Source organism: Podarcis erhardii (genome assembly GCF_964252035.2).
Source record: "Podarcis erhardii genome assembly, chromosome: 9".
Lineage (NCBI taxonomy): Eukaryota > Metazoa > Chordata > Lepidosauria > Squamata > Lacertidae > Podarcis > Podarcis erhardii.
Genome location: NC_138512.1, coordinates 51,275,511 through 51,292,052, shown reverse-complemented (window position 1 = coordinate 51,292,052; position 16,542 = coordinate 51,275,511). Strand labels below are relative to the sequence as shown.

The 16,542-nt window shown below is 42.7% G+C and overlaps 1 long non-coding RNA gene across 1 annotated transcript; it reads right to left on the bottom strand.

Annotated features, from left to right (window-relative positions):
• Nucleotides 1–5,542: 5,542 nt before the first annotated feature.
• Nucleotides 5,543–11,822, bottom strand: LOC309349783. The gene is made up of 6 exons (XR_014160186.1): nt 11,534–11,822; nt 9,255–9,345; nt 9,091–9,126; nt 7,280–7,420; nt 5,735–5,812; nt 5,543–5,632 (listed from the first exon to the last, which is right to left on the bottom strand). It is a non-coding gene; the product is annotated as an uncharacterized lncRNA (long non-coding RNA).
• Nucleotides 11,823–16,542: the final 4,720 nt, after the last annotated feature.

Here is a 16,542-nt window from a genome sequence, read left to right as displayed (position 1 = left end):
GCGCCTGTATCGGCTGCCACTGTGGCCTCCGCGTCTGCCCAGGATCGCACCATCAGCCGGGTGCTCAACTGGGTGTGGAGGGGGTGGCCACAAGGGCCTTTTGCATCGGAGTTCCAGCCCTTCGCAACCAGACAACATGAACTCTCAGCTCATCGCGGCTGTCTGCTGTGGGGAGACCGCGTCGTGATTCCCCAGGGACTCCATCAGCGCGTCCTGGAGGCTCTGCACGTTGGCCACCCGGGAATTGTCAAAATGAAGGCGTTGGCTCGGTGTTACGTCTGGTGGCCTAATATGGACGATGCCATCACTGCCTGGGTGTCCGCCTGTCAAGCGTGCCAAGAGTCGAGGCCTGCACCACCGGCAGCTAAGGGACACACCTGGGAGACGCCAAAGACACCCTGGTCGAGGGTGCACATCGATCTGGCTGGCCCCTTTCACGGCCGGACCTTTATGGTAGTGGTGGACGCCTATTCCAAATGGCTGGAGGTCGCCCTGATGCCCTCCACCACTACCGAAGCTGTCATCCGGGTGCTGCGAGGCCTGTTTGCAACGCATGGGTGTCCTGATGTCCTTGTCTCTGACAACGGACCGCAGTTCACGTCAGGCACGTTTGAGCGGTATCTTTTGGGACTGGGCATCCGCCATGCCCTAACGGCACCCTTTCATCCATCCAGCAACGGGCAAGCGGAAAGAATGGTGCGCTCGGCAAAAGAGGCACTGGCGCGCCTGGACCGGGGAGACTGGCATGAGCGGGTCGCCGAATACTTGTTCGTGCAACACATCACCCCTCATGCGGCCACAGGGAGGAGTCCTGCTGAACTGCTTATGGGCCGCCGCCTCAGGTCACCGCTCAACCGGCTACACCCGGACTTTGCCGTGGCTGAACCCCCAGGCTGTGCCAACGCGCCACGGTCATTTGTCCCAGGAAACCAGGTCTTTGCCCGGAACTATGTGGGGGACATTCCTTGGGTGCCAGCCACAGTAGTGGGAGTCACTGGACCTCGCTCGTACCAGGTGGCACTCGAAGACGGACGCTTGTCCGTCATTTTGGACTCACAGCTGTCCATGGAGGCACAGGTTAAATCCGTGTCCAGGGCAGCTGTGTACCAGCTCCATCTGGTACGCAGGCTGAGACCCTATCTGCCTGTGGACTGCCTCGCCAGAGTGGTGCATGCTCTGGTTATCTCCCGCTTGGACTACTGCAATGCACTCTACGTGGGGCTACCTTTGAAGGTGACCCGGAAACTACAACTAATCCAGAACGCAGCAGCCAGACTGGTGACAGGGAGCGGCTGCCGAGACCATATAACACCGGTCTTGAAAGACCTACATTGGCTCCCAGTACGTTTCCGAGCACAATTCAAAGTGTTGGTGCTGACCTTTAAAGCCCTAAACGGCCTCGGTCCAGTATACCTGAAGGAGCGTCTCCACCCCCATCGTTCTACCCGGACACTGAGGTCCAGCACCGAGGGCCTTCTGGCGGTTCCCTCACTGCGAGAAGTCAAGTTACAGGGAACCAGGCAGAGGGCCTTCTCGGTAGTGGCGCCCTCCCTGTGGAATGCCCTCCCACCAGATGTCAAAGAGAACAACAACTACCAGACTTTTAGAAGACATCTGAAGGCAGCCCTGTTTAGGGATGCTTTTAATGTTTGATGTATCATAGTATTTTAATATTCTTTTGGAAGCCGCCCAGAGTGGCTGGGGAGGCCCAGCCAGATGGGCGGGGTATAAATAATAAATTATTATTATTATTATTATTGTGGCGACGGCACATAGACCAGCTTAGGCGCAGGGTTGGGGACTTGGACACTACCGAGGTGCCCCCAACTGCGCTTGCGGCTCCAGAAGAGACACGTACAGATGGCGAGGCCCCACCTACACCTCCCTCGCAAACTGCCAGCGTGGAGCCGAACCAAGCCGCTTCAGAGGGTCTGCCAGACTTACCACAGACTCAGACCACTCCACTTGCGGAGGCTCCACCCACAGCAGCGGATCCAGGGGAGTTGGTTCCAACGCCACCTAGGGTCGCACCACAGCCTCAGCAAGAACTGTGTGGCCCTCCAGACTTGGCTACCAGTCCCCGGCGGTCTGGCAGAGTTCCCAAGCGCCCAACTTATTTAAAGGACTATGTTGTTGGACATGTATCACTGTTGGTCTAAGTATGGGAAATGTAACCGATATGCTTTTGTGCCTAATTGAACCATTACGCGTAGTGCTGTATATAAGGAAACCATTACAATTGTAACTAACGCCTTATCTCGGTGGGGAGGGGTGTTATGTAGTGAAGTTTCACCCTGGGCCAGCAGGGGGATACTGTATATAGTTTTCACTCAGGTCTGTAGATAGTTTTCCCTCAGGTCCACGTCAGTTATTTTAGGCGGGAACTCTGGGCTGTTGTTGTTACAATGTTGACAGCCGGCTGCCTATAAAAGCAGGCCGGCTGAGCTGTTTGCAGTCAGTTCTATTCCAGCTTACAAAATAAAGAACTACTTGGAGAAATCGCTGTGTCCTCTGCTATGTCAACCCACAACTTAACAGTTAATAACGCCAAACATCCCTTAGGGCAAATCCATCTATGAGGAGCCACATCAGCAGTAATGGAGTGGATTTATGGGGGGACAGGACACATCTCCGGGACATTTTTCACAGTAGGACTGATGCCTCCCAGAGTGTCTGGCAGCGTATTGACTGACCTTCCTTGCTCTGGGAAGTGAATGAGGGGATAATGAATGTGCTGCCAGACTTGAAGGGGGTGGGGTGGGGATTCTAGAAAAGAGTCTGTTCAATTCCATCCTCATTGTGATCTGCCACTCTCCATCTGCCTGGTTGGTCTCGTCAGTCTGTCCACAGCCTTTTACCAGAGTGGTGGCTATGGCCCTGGACCTGCACCGGGTAGCTCAGCCCAACTTGGTTTGTATTTCTGATTACAGTAAAAGTAAAATGTTGCATTTCAGCTGCCTGCTGGTCTCTTCTATTGAAGCTCAGTGTATGTTACAAATTGAACCTATGTTGTCAGAAGTAAGCATCCTTGAGTTGAATGGGAATTATTCCCAGGTAACGCTATTGAATAATGGCTAATGCACGAGATTAAATCCAGTGTAGTCTAAGCAGATGGGCAAATAAGTAATATAAATTGAGCTGCTATTAGAATTACCATTAAGCTTTGGTTTTTTTTCACTTTTGGCATTTGCATAATCACTAGGAAGGTATTATTTTGTTTTATCAGTGGCAAAGGTTAGTTTATATACTGCATTTATATTTTACTTTGCTTTTGAATGAAGCACAAATAACTGTTTGGGGACATAATATAACCTAATTGTTCTAACCAATTTTAGTATTGTTTATTTTTTCTTATTATACCTGCTCTGGGACCTTCATGGCAAGGGGGGAGGGAGAATATATATTTTCATAAATAACACCAGATAAAGTTGTAAGGTTAAATAACCTGGCAAATCTGAAATGTTGATTGTTTCCTTGCAAGTAATGAGAATCCTTGTAAGTGATGAGAAACAAAGCATATCATTTGAACAACATTTTAATATTCTGAAATTTTAAAATAAATTTTATCAATTGGCATATAAATAAACAACATAGTTGCAGTATTTCACACAGTTCATGTAATAAATAATTATTAAATAAGGACACAATGTATAATTTTGTGGACACAAGAATGCAGGAAAGTCTCCAAGCCGTGTTAGAATACATATTGAAATGTCTGCTGACAACAATTATGACTGGTACCATAAACAGATTCTTAATTCTCCGTAGGAGAAAATTAATTCTCCACCATTCAGCACAGTGTAAATCTTCACTCAGAAAATTTAAGGGAAATTATAACGCTGCAAATTTCCGGCCACTCCCACCTGCCACAATCTGTTCTGTAGTAAGTGAGAACTATTCATACACTAAAGGGAATTGAGCTTGATCAAGTCCATACTGGCTTTCTTCAAAGCAAACAGTTTCTTACGTTTGATTAATTTAATTGTTAGAACATAGCAATAAATAGGAACGCAGGAAGAGCTCTGCTGGAACCAACTTAAAGATTCATTTAGACTGACATCCTGGTCTCACAGTGACTAACCAGATGCAAAACATGGATACAATGGCACTTCTTTCACCTGAGAACATACCCTGGCTTTGTTGTTAACTTGTGGCCAATAAGATGGAGGAAGAGTAACATTCATTAAGAATTAAAGTCTCTGCAATAACACTAAAAGGTATTTTCATGTAATCAAAATAGCTTAATGAAGGGCTGCCATATGTCCTGGAACAGGGCGACAAAATGGCGTCTGGGTGGATTTATGCTGTGCAAGTAGGGTGATTGGGGGGAGGCTTTAAAAATGTTCCCCAAAAAACTTTGTCCAAATTTTCTCTTTGGGGCATATTCACATTTGTATATGCCCTGTATGTCTGGACAACATAACAGGTTCATATTGCTTGTAGGGTTCAAATGAAGATGTATTTTAGGAACTAGCAGGCTGTTTTAAATTACTGTGCACTGCAGTGGTCGGTGGGTTTTCTGAATCAATGATTCCCATAAAAAGGTAAAGGTAAAGGTACCCCTGCCCGTACGGGCCAGTCGTGTCCGACTCTAGGGTTGTGCGTTCATCTCACTTAAGAGGCCGGGAGCCAGCGCTGTCCGAAGACACCTCCGGGTCATGTGGCCAGCGTGACGAAGCTGCTCTGGCTAGCCAGCACCAGCGCAGCATACGGAAACGCCGTTTACCTTCCCACTATAAAGCGGTAACTATTTATCTACTTGCACTTAGGGGTGCTTTTGAACTGCTAGGTGGGCAGGAGCTGGGACCGAAAGACAGGAGCTCACCCCGCCGCGAGGATTTGAACCGCCGACCATACGATCGGCAAGTCCTAGGCACTGAGGTTTTACCCACAGCGAGTGGTACAAACAGTAAAAGGGCTTTATCTATTAAAATATCCCTCACACCTCCTTACTTTGGGAATACAAATATGAACAAGACCTTGTAGCAACTCTGCATATTTTTTAATAGTTTAGTTTCAGTTCAAGACCTTTCCCCAGAACATTATGCAGCCTGGAGGTAGCTTATTGGTCACAGTACTGAAACAGTCCCCTTTTAAAATGGTGTATTACATCTTACTTCATAGAATTACAGTCATACCTCGGGTTACAGGCACTTCAGGTTGCATTTTTTTGGGTTATGGACCCGCCGAAACCCGGAAGTACCGGAACGGGTTACTTCCAGGTTTCGGTGGTTGTGCATGCGCAGAAGCGCTAAATTGTGCTTTGCTCATGCGCAGAAGTGCTGAATTGCAACCCACGCATGTGCAGACACACCACTGTGGGTTGCGAACGCTGTGGGTTGCGAACGTGCATCCCGCACGGATCACGTTCACAACCCAAGCTTCCACTGTATGAATTAATTAATTGGGGTTTTTTAGAGTATACTTTTTGTTTTCTTTTCTTTTTGCTGGCATTTTGGAAATGTCCAAGTGAACCCACATGCCCACACTGAATAGTTCAATATACCCCACCCACCCACCCAAAAGAAGAATGTGGCTGGCAGACAATATTTACATTTATATTACTGACATAGCGGGTGTTGAAACAGCAGGTGACCTATTGATTTTGGTTTTCCATGTGAAGCTGATACATCTGTAAAAATAGACATTACAAAAATGTTAAACACTAGTAGACAAGTTGAAAAAGCAAATGCCGAAAACAAGATAATGATGATTGTGATTACACTTTTATTACCTGCTGTAGCAGTGCTATAAAGTCATCCAGAAATGTTCTTAGGCTCTGCTTCTTATATCTGGTACATGAAAGGCACGTCTGTCAGATGAAGAAAAAGTCTTAATTATTTTTCATGTGTTTTAAAGCATGTACACAATAAAATTAATTAGCTGTCTCCATTTTTTTGAAAAGAAACAAAGGTGAGAAAGTAAGAAGGTGCTGTCCCCTATCTTAAGTGTTATCTATTCACTTTTGTAATGTTTGTGCCACCTGATACCCTTGGTCGCAATGCTTAGTCTCTAGAAAACCTGTTGGTGATCATCTTTTATTTCATATATCCCAGGGCTGAACACAAACACTTTCTTTAAGATGTGGTATTTTAGCCTCATCACCTGGAGCCATTTTCAAATGGTAAAATGAAGCAGGAATCTCTGGGTTCGGCCTTCTCCTTAAGAACAGGGGTATGACTTGAGGTCTCACAGGTCCAACACAGCATCTCAAAATTCTAACTTTCTGTCATTGAAACTCTATGGTATATAATCCTATAGGTCTGAATGCAAAACTGGGTGGCAGAAAAGCCAGCCCAGTCTTCACACTGATTATTCCAGTTTATTCGGACAATCCTACATAAGCAATGAGTTTTTGGCAGAAGGTTGCCAAAGTGACAAAGTGTGACTTCAACCCCAGCATACATTTCCCATGAATTTCAGGGAATTGTAACTTGCAGTCTTACCACATCAGAATATCGTTTTGCCATTTAAGAACCAAAAGGAATCCTTACAAGAATTTTCCTAAGTAGGTTAGTATCATCCATTTGCTTAAGATTTGGAGATAGTGACATGTTTAAGGCCATGCTGACCAGGATCATAGGGAGCTGTAGCCCCACTGTAGCCCCTCATGCCACCACAGAAGTCATTATGGAAGACCAGAATTCAACACTGCACAAGAGAATACCGCTAGAAAAGGAGAGTGATTTCTCCAAAAGCCAACAAGAGTGTGTAGGTCTGGCCAATGTTTGTCATAATAACTGAGCTGCTACTTGAAACAGGAACTTGAAGCTTATATTCTTACTCCTGATCATGTTACACCATAGTTTAATTCACTCACTGTTTATCCAAGTTTTACTTCTCAGCTGGGGGTGCTACATACCTAGCTTCTAAAAGCAATTCTGCTCTTAATTCTATTGTCCCTGAGGACACAGCAAGGAGAATAGAAGTTGGAAATAAAGTGTCCTATATAATCATAAGAAGTTGTCTAATGGCTTATTCACAGTGCCATGTGATGATTCGAGCTGTGATGCTATATAGTTTATGTGTTGACTCCTATTGTATCAGCTTCCATTGAGCTTTCTAAGCACATTAATCCACTGCCCATCTGTTGAGATAGACATGTGAAACGTAATTATTTATAAAGTTAATCTTGAATGATACAGGCACAAATCTTTATGTCTGGTAAACCTGCTAGCACCCTTTATTGTTGCAGAACCTAATGAAACATACCAAAACATCAGACAAATTATTGGGTCAGTCCATTTACTATAAAATAACATGTTATCATTAGCCATACCGAGTCAGATGCACCGGGAATAGGAGGAGGACGGAAATATTTGATGCGAGTGAGGATCACACCTGTTTTGCGATCCTGTAGTGGCCTTAATAATATGGTTTCATTTTTGAAGCAGTCTAAGGCAGGGAGGAGGCAAGTGCCCTGGAAGGAAAAACATATATATCGTTATATTGATGCAAGATATTCTTAGACTTCTGGTCATATTTGAACAGTCAAATTTGTCTTCCCACATGAAGTGTTTTAGGTCTGTACTCATTTTACCACTTCATGTTGCCATTCTGACAGCTTTGCAAGTACAACTGGCATTTTTCCCATTTCAGTTTTGCATGTGCCCTTCACACATACAGTGCAAAACCAGTCCAGTTTCCAACAGCAGCCAACCCATTACCTTCAGGAAACCTGCAAGTCAGGTGTGAAAGCAATAGCCATCTCCCACTCTTGCTCCCCAAACACTGCTTACTCAAGCTTGGAATCTGCCTTGAGCTTCCCAAATTTACAACAATGGGACCTTTTCTCCCTCTGCAGTTTTCAATTATAGTACTACACAGTAAACTAAGACCGCTATGCCCAGAAAACTACTAGTACAGAATGGTAGGTAAGGGCATTAAAAGACTGTTGTGTGTGTGAAACCGCTAACTTCCTGAGCCTAGCAGACTGTATTGCTTGAAAAGTTATGATTAAGCAGTTAGTCACTAACTGTAGATACATTGCTTCTAGGATCCTGGCAGGTTTTTCTCAGAGGGAAACTAGTTCTGTTTGTTTTAACACATACTGAGCTATTTAAAGAATGCTAATTTGATGGGAACTATAATCATATCTTACAGTTAACAAATGTAGCAAAGAAGTGGAAGACCTTCCTTGCTCAAGTTATGAGCAAAAACAGAATAGCATTCTGAAGCGTAACAGAATATACTGTAGTAAGCAGAAGGAAGTTGGGTGAGTTTTTTCTGTTCCTTTTAAAATGTAAGTTTTCAGTTATATTGTTGTTCTGTAATTGAAGCAATTTCTATTTGGTCTGATTTATTTATTTTTTAAGTGAAGGCAAACAAGAGTGCTCAATTTTCATACTTCAGCTTTCAGAAATATATACCTTTTTTATAATGCATACTGATGTCAAGTGTAATGCAACTAGTTCATGGAGCAATGTTATTTGCCCTTCTAACTATTTGCAGGAAACAATTGTATTTACGCACATTTAACTCCAAGATCCCTTGCTGAGTAAAAACAATCTTCTTCTTTCAAGCTAAGTGGATATTATGACCCAGTTTTAAGCAAGGACACCGTGGAAGCCTCGCCTAATAGGCTTTGAGCTTCTGAAAGAAGAGTGCTGTACAAGTGTAATAAACAACAAACTTTTGACCTGCCATTACAAAACACTTGCTGCTCTGCCTGCAGAGCTGGTGCAATAAAAGGTATAATCAGCTGCCTTTGTTTGGGACTAAAATGGCATCAGTCCTTTCTACCACACACCCTGTTAACAAATCAGTAATCCGTTTGAATTGAAAGAGCTGTATGTTCTAGCCTTTGACCAACGTATATTTATTACTTAATTAGAACAAAATAAGAAACTAATCCTGCAAAGCGATGAGTGCTTTTTTCTCCTGAGATCTGGTTAATCCTAAATCACTGCTTCCTTGATAGCAGCTTCTACCAGGGCTATTTCACTTGCACAAGAGCAACCCAACAATGGATGACCAGTACCCATGATATAGGGATTCGGCACTATGCAATACATATGGCATCAACAGCTACAATTTGAAAACAAATCTAGAATGTTTAACAACAGAAAGCAAATGTTGAGTCAGTCTTACCAGGATATTTCTTGGTGAATGTAGTTCAACAGTATCCTAGATAAATATAAAAACAAGTACATTTTATATTTCATACTTTCATTTAAAACCTTGTTAATTCCCCCCCCCCCCCAATAAATAGAAAATTTACATTTCACTTGCATTGCTATTGAAACCATACTTACATTTTGTATCCTACGCTGCAAGTATTTTAAGTTCTCAATGAGTTCATTAAAGGCCGTAGTGGGTCTCTTGACTGTAGCAGCCTGAATTAGACTGGTAGAAAAGGCACAGAGCAGACAGTAAATGAGCACCCTTGACATATCTGCAGGAATTTAATTTTAAATCATAAGGAGAATAAGTGCTCTCTGAAGAGTTAGGTTAATTTAGCTGTTCTCAGGTACGTTATACCTACCTATTTATTAAGACTTTCTGGCGAGATAAGAAAAACCACACATTTCACTTTGGAAAGCTTTATTTCATGGATTAATGAGTAACCCCTTTTTCTTTTCCACTGGCTTGATGCATATAGGTGAGAGAGTTTGTGCGTAGGAGCATGGATTCATGTTAAAATATGTCCCATACGCATATTGGGCAGGGAAAAAGAGTGAAAGGGTGAATTCCCATTTTCAGTATGAGTCATGTGCCTCAATATGATGTATACGTAATAAATGAAGATGATGTATGTGCATGATGGACTCTTACCTGTCATAATTTGGCAGACCCAATTTCACACCAGCAAATCAAATCTTAACCCAACTTTTTTCCCAACAGAAGTTGGGGTAAAATTTTAGTTGCTAGTTTTGAACCCTTAAAACAGAAGGGGAATAAGCATTATGGATGGAGTTGTTCTTTTTTCAGAAATTGCTCAGCTCATGTATGCCAATTGGTCATCCAAATTATTAAGAGTTTGTTCAAACGCTCCAAGATCTGAATAAGTCCTTTCCTGGGCTGTTTCAGACTTCACATGGCAAATTGCTGGTCTAGAAGTATCCTGTGTCATGATTCCACTTATCATGAAAAGCATACACGTTAGAGAGATGTGTCATAAGTTTTTCCTCTCACCATTCCCCCAAGGACATCAGAATGGCCAATATAGTCCTCTCATTTGATCCTTCCAGCAATACTGTGATGTACCTTAGATTGAGAGATGGTGACTGGCCCATGGTCCCCCAGTCAGTGAAGGGATTTGAACTTGTATCTCGCCCGCCTCAAACCAGCACTCTAACCACTACACCAGGGGGAACTGACATGGCACCCTCCAGATGTTGTTGGAGTGCAACTCCTATCAGCCACTGCCAGCATGGCTAATGGTCAGGGATGATGAGAGTAGCAGTCTAACAAAATCTGGAAGACGCTGCATTGGCTGCACCAGTGTTACCATCACTAGCATCATAGGATGGTACCACATAGAATTAATGCTTGAACTGCCCCTTAATAATAATAATAATAATAATAATAATAATAATAATAATAAATGATAAATTTTATTTATATCCTGCCCTCCCCAGCTGAAGCCGGGCTCAGGGCGGCTAACAACAATAAAATAATACAACATTCTAAAATAATTTCATTAAAATTAATTCAACTCAAATTGATGGCAACCATTAGGCTAAAGTTCTGTGAAGATTGCCAAAGGAGGGAGTTAGGCGGTGCCCTGACCAAAGGCCTGGTGGAACAGCTCTGTCTTGCAGGCCCTGTGGAAAGATGTCAAGTCCTTGGAATTTGGATGACGGCTTGTCTATTTGTATCATCATTCTTCCATTTACTGCTGACTGTTCAACTGTGGTAGCCTAAGAGGCACGTGATGGAAATTCTGGAAGGGTTTAGAGCCACATTAATAGCAAAACCTATTAATTACCTCAGAGGTAATTCCCACCATTTTTCATGGAGTTTATTCTCTAGTAAATGTATTTAGGATTGCCATCTGAATGAGCTCTGGAACCTTGAAATACCAACACCACATGCCAGCATTCAACACTCCTATTGTTCTAGGTGCATTTTGTGACAGGGAATTTCATTAATGTGAGCAGTTTCTGAGCTCTGGACGCAGTACTGAACCTAAGATTTCAGATTAAAACTGCCACTGCTGAAAGAAAAGGAGGACCTTTTCTGTCTCTCCACTTCCAGCCACTCTCTGAAGACTGGAGAAGGGACCCTCAAAAAAAAATTGGGGGTGGGGGTGGGCAAGGGAAGTATGGCTTTGTTTTTTGGAGTCTTAAGATGAGGACTAGGCCAAGTGAAAAATGAATGTAAGTTCATTCATTTTCAGCTTTGTATTCTTGTTATTAAAAAAAGTGCGCCTACACTCCATTGCGACGCCCATAACCTAAGTTTAAGGTGCCATTTAGCTCCTAGCTTTCATATCACAAGGTGCTGGTGTATGTGGCTTTCCCTATTTCCTTAGGACCCCACACCACAGAAAGGGGTTGCTGTGGTGATCTCTTAGTGTTGTGTCATCTACCTGCTTTTTGCCCTTCATGATTGTTTTCTTTCAAGAAATACAGTTTTTGATGATGGAAAATATCATTGAAATCGATGTGTAATAACGCAGATCATTTTCTCTCTCTCCATTCTCAGATATGAAGGACTTTAAAATATGGCTATATTTTTTTATAGCTCAGCTTCAGTGGACCAGTAGGGCTTTTTAAAATGTAGGATGCTTTATCCAAAATATTTAGGATTTGAAACAATAGATAAAACACAAAATGATGCCAAGGCTTTCAGAAGATGTTCCAGCTTGAGACTTTTGGGGGAGGGAGACTCATTGGGGCACCTTTGCATATAACCTAGTTGTGTTGACTAGCTAGTACAGATGGTGATGTCACTCTGTGTTAACTGTAGAGGTCACAACTGAGCATAGGGCAGCAGATGATTTTGTTGCTCTGTTGTAGGGGCATAAACTAGAAGGTGTCACCAACCCTGAAGCCTCTCTTGTGTGGTGGTGCCCATGAAGTGGCAATCACAGGTTCTGGCAAGATTTCATGGAGATCGCATGGAGCGCACGAGATCTCATGAGATCTCACCAGAAACCACTGGCACTGCCAATGCTGCTTCTCCACTGGCAGTGGTGCAGGTGGGGAGCCCCTGGAGGTACCGTCTCTTGGACTTCTTCAGCCCACCTCATGAGCAGACCATCCCTGCTCACTTGTTCCATTTTGTGGTTCACTTTGTGACAGGAACCCTCAGCTTCGTTTAGGAGAGCCAGTGTGGTGTAGTGGTTAAAAGCAGTGGACTCGTAATCTGGTGAACTGGGTTTGCGTCCCTGCTCCTCCACATGCAGTTGCTGGGTGACCTTGGGCTAGTCACAATGCTTTGAAGTCTCTCAGCCTCACTCACCTCACAGAATGTTTGTTGTGGGGGGAGGAAGGGAAAGGAGATTGTTGGCCGCTTTGAGACTCCTTAGGGTAGTGATAAAGCGGGATATCAAATCCAAACTCTTCTTCTTCTAGGAGGTGAAGATACACTACAACATTGGGAGGACTTTAAAGTTGTGCAATGGCATTTGAACATTCTGTCAGTTCATGCTCTTCAGCTCCCCAGGGAATGGTTCCCCCTCTCCTATCCACCTATGCTGTTCTGATTCTTCTCCCAGCTCCCCCTGCCCCCCAAGCCAGTTTTTGGGGTGGGGGCAGAGAGAGGAGAAGTATAAGACCTTGCACAGGGCTTCCACTGATGGAATTCATTAGGTGAATCCCACCCATTGTTTTCTACAGGTTCTCCTTGTGTAATTCCATTATTAATACTGGGTTGGATCCTAAAGGCTGCATGTGCAAATGGAAAGCACTCCTGTTCACATAAGGGGGTAGAGGATGACACTTGATGAATTCCTTTTCTCAGCCTCCTGCACCACACCCAAAGGACTGTTTTTTTGCGGATGTGTGAAGCTGGCACAGGGGGTTGCAGTGGGAAGGAGAAAGCTGGAAAAACCCCAATCCATAAGCATAAATTTCCTCACAGTTCTTATGATCCAACCTTTTGAGTGTTAGGTAAAGGTAAAGGTACCCCTGACTGTGAGGTCCAGTCGTGGATGACTCTGGGGTTGCGCGCTCATCTTCCTCTATAGGCCGAGGGAGCCGGTGTTTGTCTGCAGACAGCTTCTGGGTCATGTGGCCAGCATGACTAAACCGCTTCTGGCGAACCAGAGCAGCGCACGGAAATGCCATTTACCTTCCCACTGGAGCGGTACCTATTTATCTACTTGCACTTTGACATGCTTTCGAACTGCTAGGTGGGCAGGAGCAGCGACCAAGCAATGGGAGTTCACCCCATTGCGGGGATTCGAACCGCCGACCTTCTGATCAGCAAGCAAGTTCTGTGGTTTAGACCACAGCGTCACCTGCTAGTCACCTGCTAATTTATATGATAAAAGCTTACCTTAGTGATCTGAAGCATTAAGCACTTCCACAGATATTGATTTCTGTGATTTATACCCCTTTGCTGCCACACTGCAAACCTCTCTCAGAATGGCAATCTCTTGAACATTTAAAAAAAATATCAATAAAAACAATAAAACAGCTCTTAACAGTAAGGCACAACAGCACAAAACACAACGCAACATGGTCAGTTAAAAAAAGTATCGGATGGAACTAGAGACAGACAGATTGGTCAATTTTGGTTCTCCCTCATTTCTCATTTTTCCAATTGTAAGTTCACTTTTCCACATCAGTCTGTGTTTTTAATGAGTGATGTTTTAATGTACTTTTAATCTTTTGTTGGAAGCCGCCCAGAGTGGCTGGGGAAACCCAGCCAGAAGGGTGGGGTATAAATAATAAATTATTATTATTATTCAGCATTGCTGTGGCATTTAATCCTTGCGATTATTTTATCTGCTGTTCGTTTTAATTGTATTTCATGTGCTTCTTGTTTTTAAAATTATAATCCTGTTTTATCTAATGTGTGCTGTAAATCATTCTGCAATCAGGATACCTACACAGCCTGATTGGTAGATAAATAAATAAATATATAAATTATCCAGGCAGAGCGCCAACCACGGATTTAAAAGTGTGTGATCTCTCTACGGTATCCTGTGCAGTTCATGCTCTTTGAAGAACTGATATAGTCCACATCTGATAAAAGCAGGGGTTACGCCTTTTCTAAAAGCTCAGTTTAGGAACATGCTGAGTCAACAGCTCGTGGGCTTTAAATCTGAATTCTATTCAGTGGAATTCTAGAAACCCTGGGCAACAATTCTCTGATTCCCCTCACTTACCACCCATCTACAGTGACTTAAGCCCTCGTTCACAGCCAGGTTTCCCCACCCACCTATTCTTAAAGTGAAGAGATGCTTTTCCTATAGCTTAGTCACTATTGGGTTAGATACAGTTCAACCCCTTTAAAGGCTAATGATGAAATTAACTGCTTTCAAAGAATTTTGTTGAAAGTGACCCCAGTGAAGTTTCTTTCATTGCAGAATAAGGAAATGATGGGAGTAGAGAGAGAGGGAGACTGGGAAGCCTAAGAAGGGAGTAACTTGGGAATTAACTCTGGTTCCACTCTTGTCCTGGCTAGCTATCACAGGTTATAGAGGGAACTGCAATGAGAAATGGTTCAGAAATAGGTGATTCACCCTTTCTCCGTGCTCCACTAAAAACAAAACATTTAATATGATTCACTATAAAAAGTATAAACGAAGTTAATAATCATCACGTTCTCTGTATCATAATCTATACAGCATTTCTGAGGTTGCCTTTGTTTCTGGCATTGTGGTTGCATTTTACTTGAAAAAGGTCTGACAAATTCGCTGATGCTTCTGGGGACTTTTTAGATTTTTTTTGCTTGTTAATGCAGTTCTCATGACATCACTGAAGGGCTAAGCTGTTTTGCTCAGTAAACTTTTTCCATAGAACATGTTGCATTGCTAAGCTTTTAAAGAATAAGAACACATCCTGCAGGTTGTTGGGGTTTTTTTAAAGTAGTTGTATTCAGTGCTGTTATTTTTGCATTTCTGTTATTTCCTTTCAGCATTTTTCCATCAGCTATCTGTGGCAAATCAGTTTAAATGGGAACAATGGGTGAAAACGTCAATGTGAATTTGAATAAAACATGAGGAAAATTTCCCCAAGCTTAATGGTTACCTTTGGAATTAGTTATGTGTATTCATAAGTATGTATAATTTTTTTTAAAAAATAAGCTTTATAATGTTCTTCAACAGAACTTCTAGCACATAATTCAGTTGGTTGTGAACGCATTTCTGTTAAAGCAATATGGAGTAAACTAGATCCATGTAACCTGATTTTTATTTTTTACAATCAAGCGATATATAGATTTAATGCACTAAATAAAATAATAAGTGTCACTAAATATTTTAAATGATGTGTTAGAATTCCTGCTTCATCACTCTGATCAGTGTGCATATCACATGTGAATTAGGAACCATAATTTGACGTAAATGAGGTGTGCATCTGAATTTCTCCCTTCAATTGAAATCTGCTTTCAATTAGATGTGTACTGTATTTCAATATGCATCAGTGTTATGCCTCAATCATTCAGACACAGAATTATCAGCACGCCTCAAAGAAGGGGCAGGTTTCTAAAGCTACCAAAAGCTGACAGAGAAAAACTCCCTCCTGCTCATCCTCTATTCTTCATTGTACTTGCTGCCATTCCAGCTCCAGCTCCCCACTTGTTTTAATACATGTGTCAACACAGGCAGACACCTAGTGCTGCAAGGAGGGAAATTTCTTTCCTTCTTTCTCTGGCATACTGGGACAACAGCTTAAAGGTTTGTGGGAGATGTAGTTCTCCCAGGAGCTCAGTCTTTCAGAGGAATCTATTTCCCAAGTGCTGTTAATCAGCATTCTGGAGTGTCTGAGAAGGAAGTAGGAGACCCTTCTCCCTTTGCACTATGCACCTCTGGGGCTGTTGGCATCGTTGTATATATCGAAAGTAAATGGTGAGGTGTGTTTCAAGGGTATGTGCTGGTGGGGCATGCTTCTGGAAACAGAAAGGATGGATCATGTAATCTGAGTCCTACGAATTTCCCTAGTTTTCCTTTCCTCTCCCTCCAAGAAATCCCTTCCCCAGTTAATTGCTAAATTAATCTGATGCAGGTCTCTGAGATAATATCCATCTCTGTTCATGTATGACTCCCCATCTTACATGTAGCTAGAGTTAAATATAAGGCTATCGTGATCATCATTGGCTACTTTAGCCATAACCATTATTGCTTTCAGTGGGACTTAATTCTTAGCAGATTGGGTTAGAAGTCACACTCATTATTTATTTATTTTTTAAAATAATTTTTATTAATTTTCATAAAACAAAAAACACACAAATAAACAACACATGACTTCCCCATGCCTCCCCTTCACTGCACCCCTGTTTCAGAAGTTTTTAGCAATCCTTCATTCCTTTTCAATATTTAATTTCCCTCAAAATTTTCTTAACTTAAATATTTACAGCTATAGTTCTTTATTTCTTAACCCTTAACATTTTATCAGTCCGAAATTTTGCAACAGTTCTTAAGATATA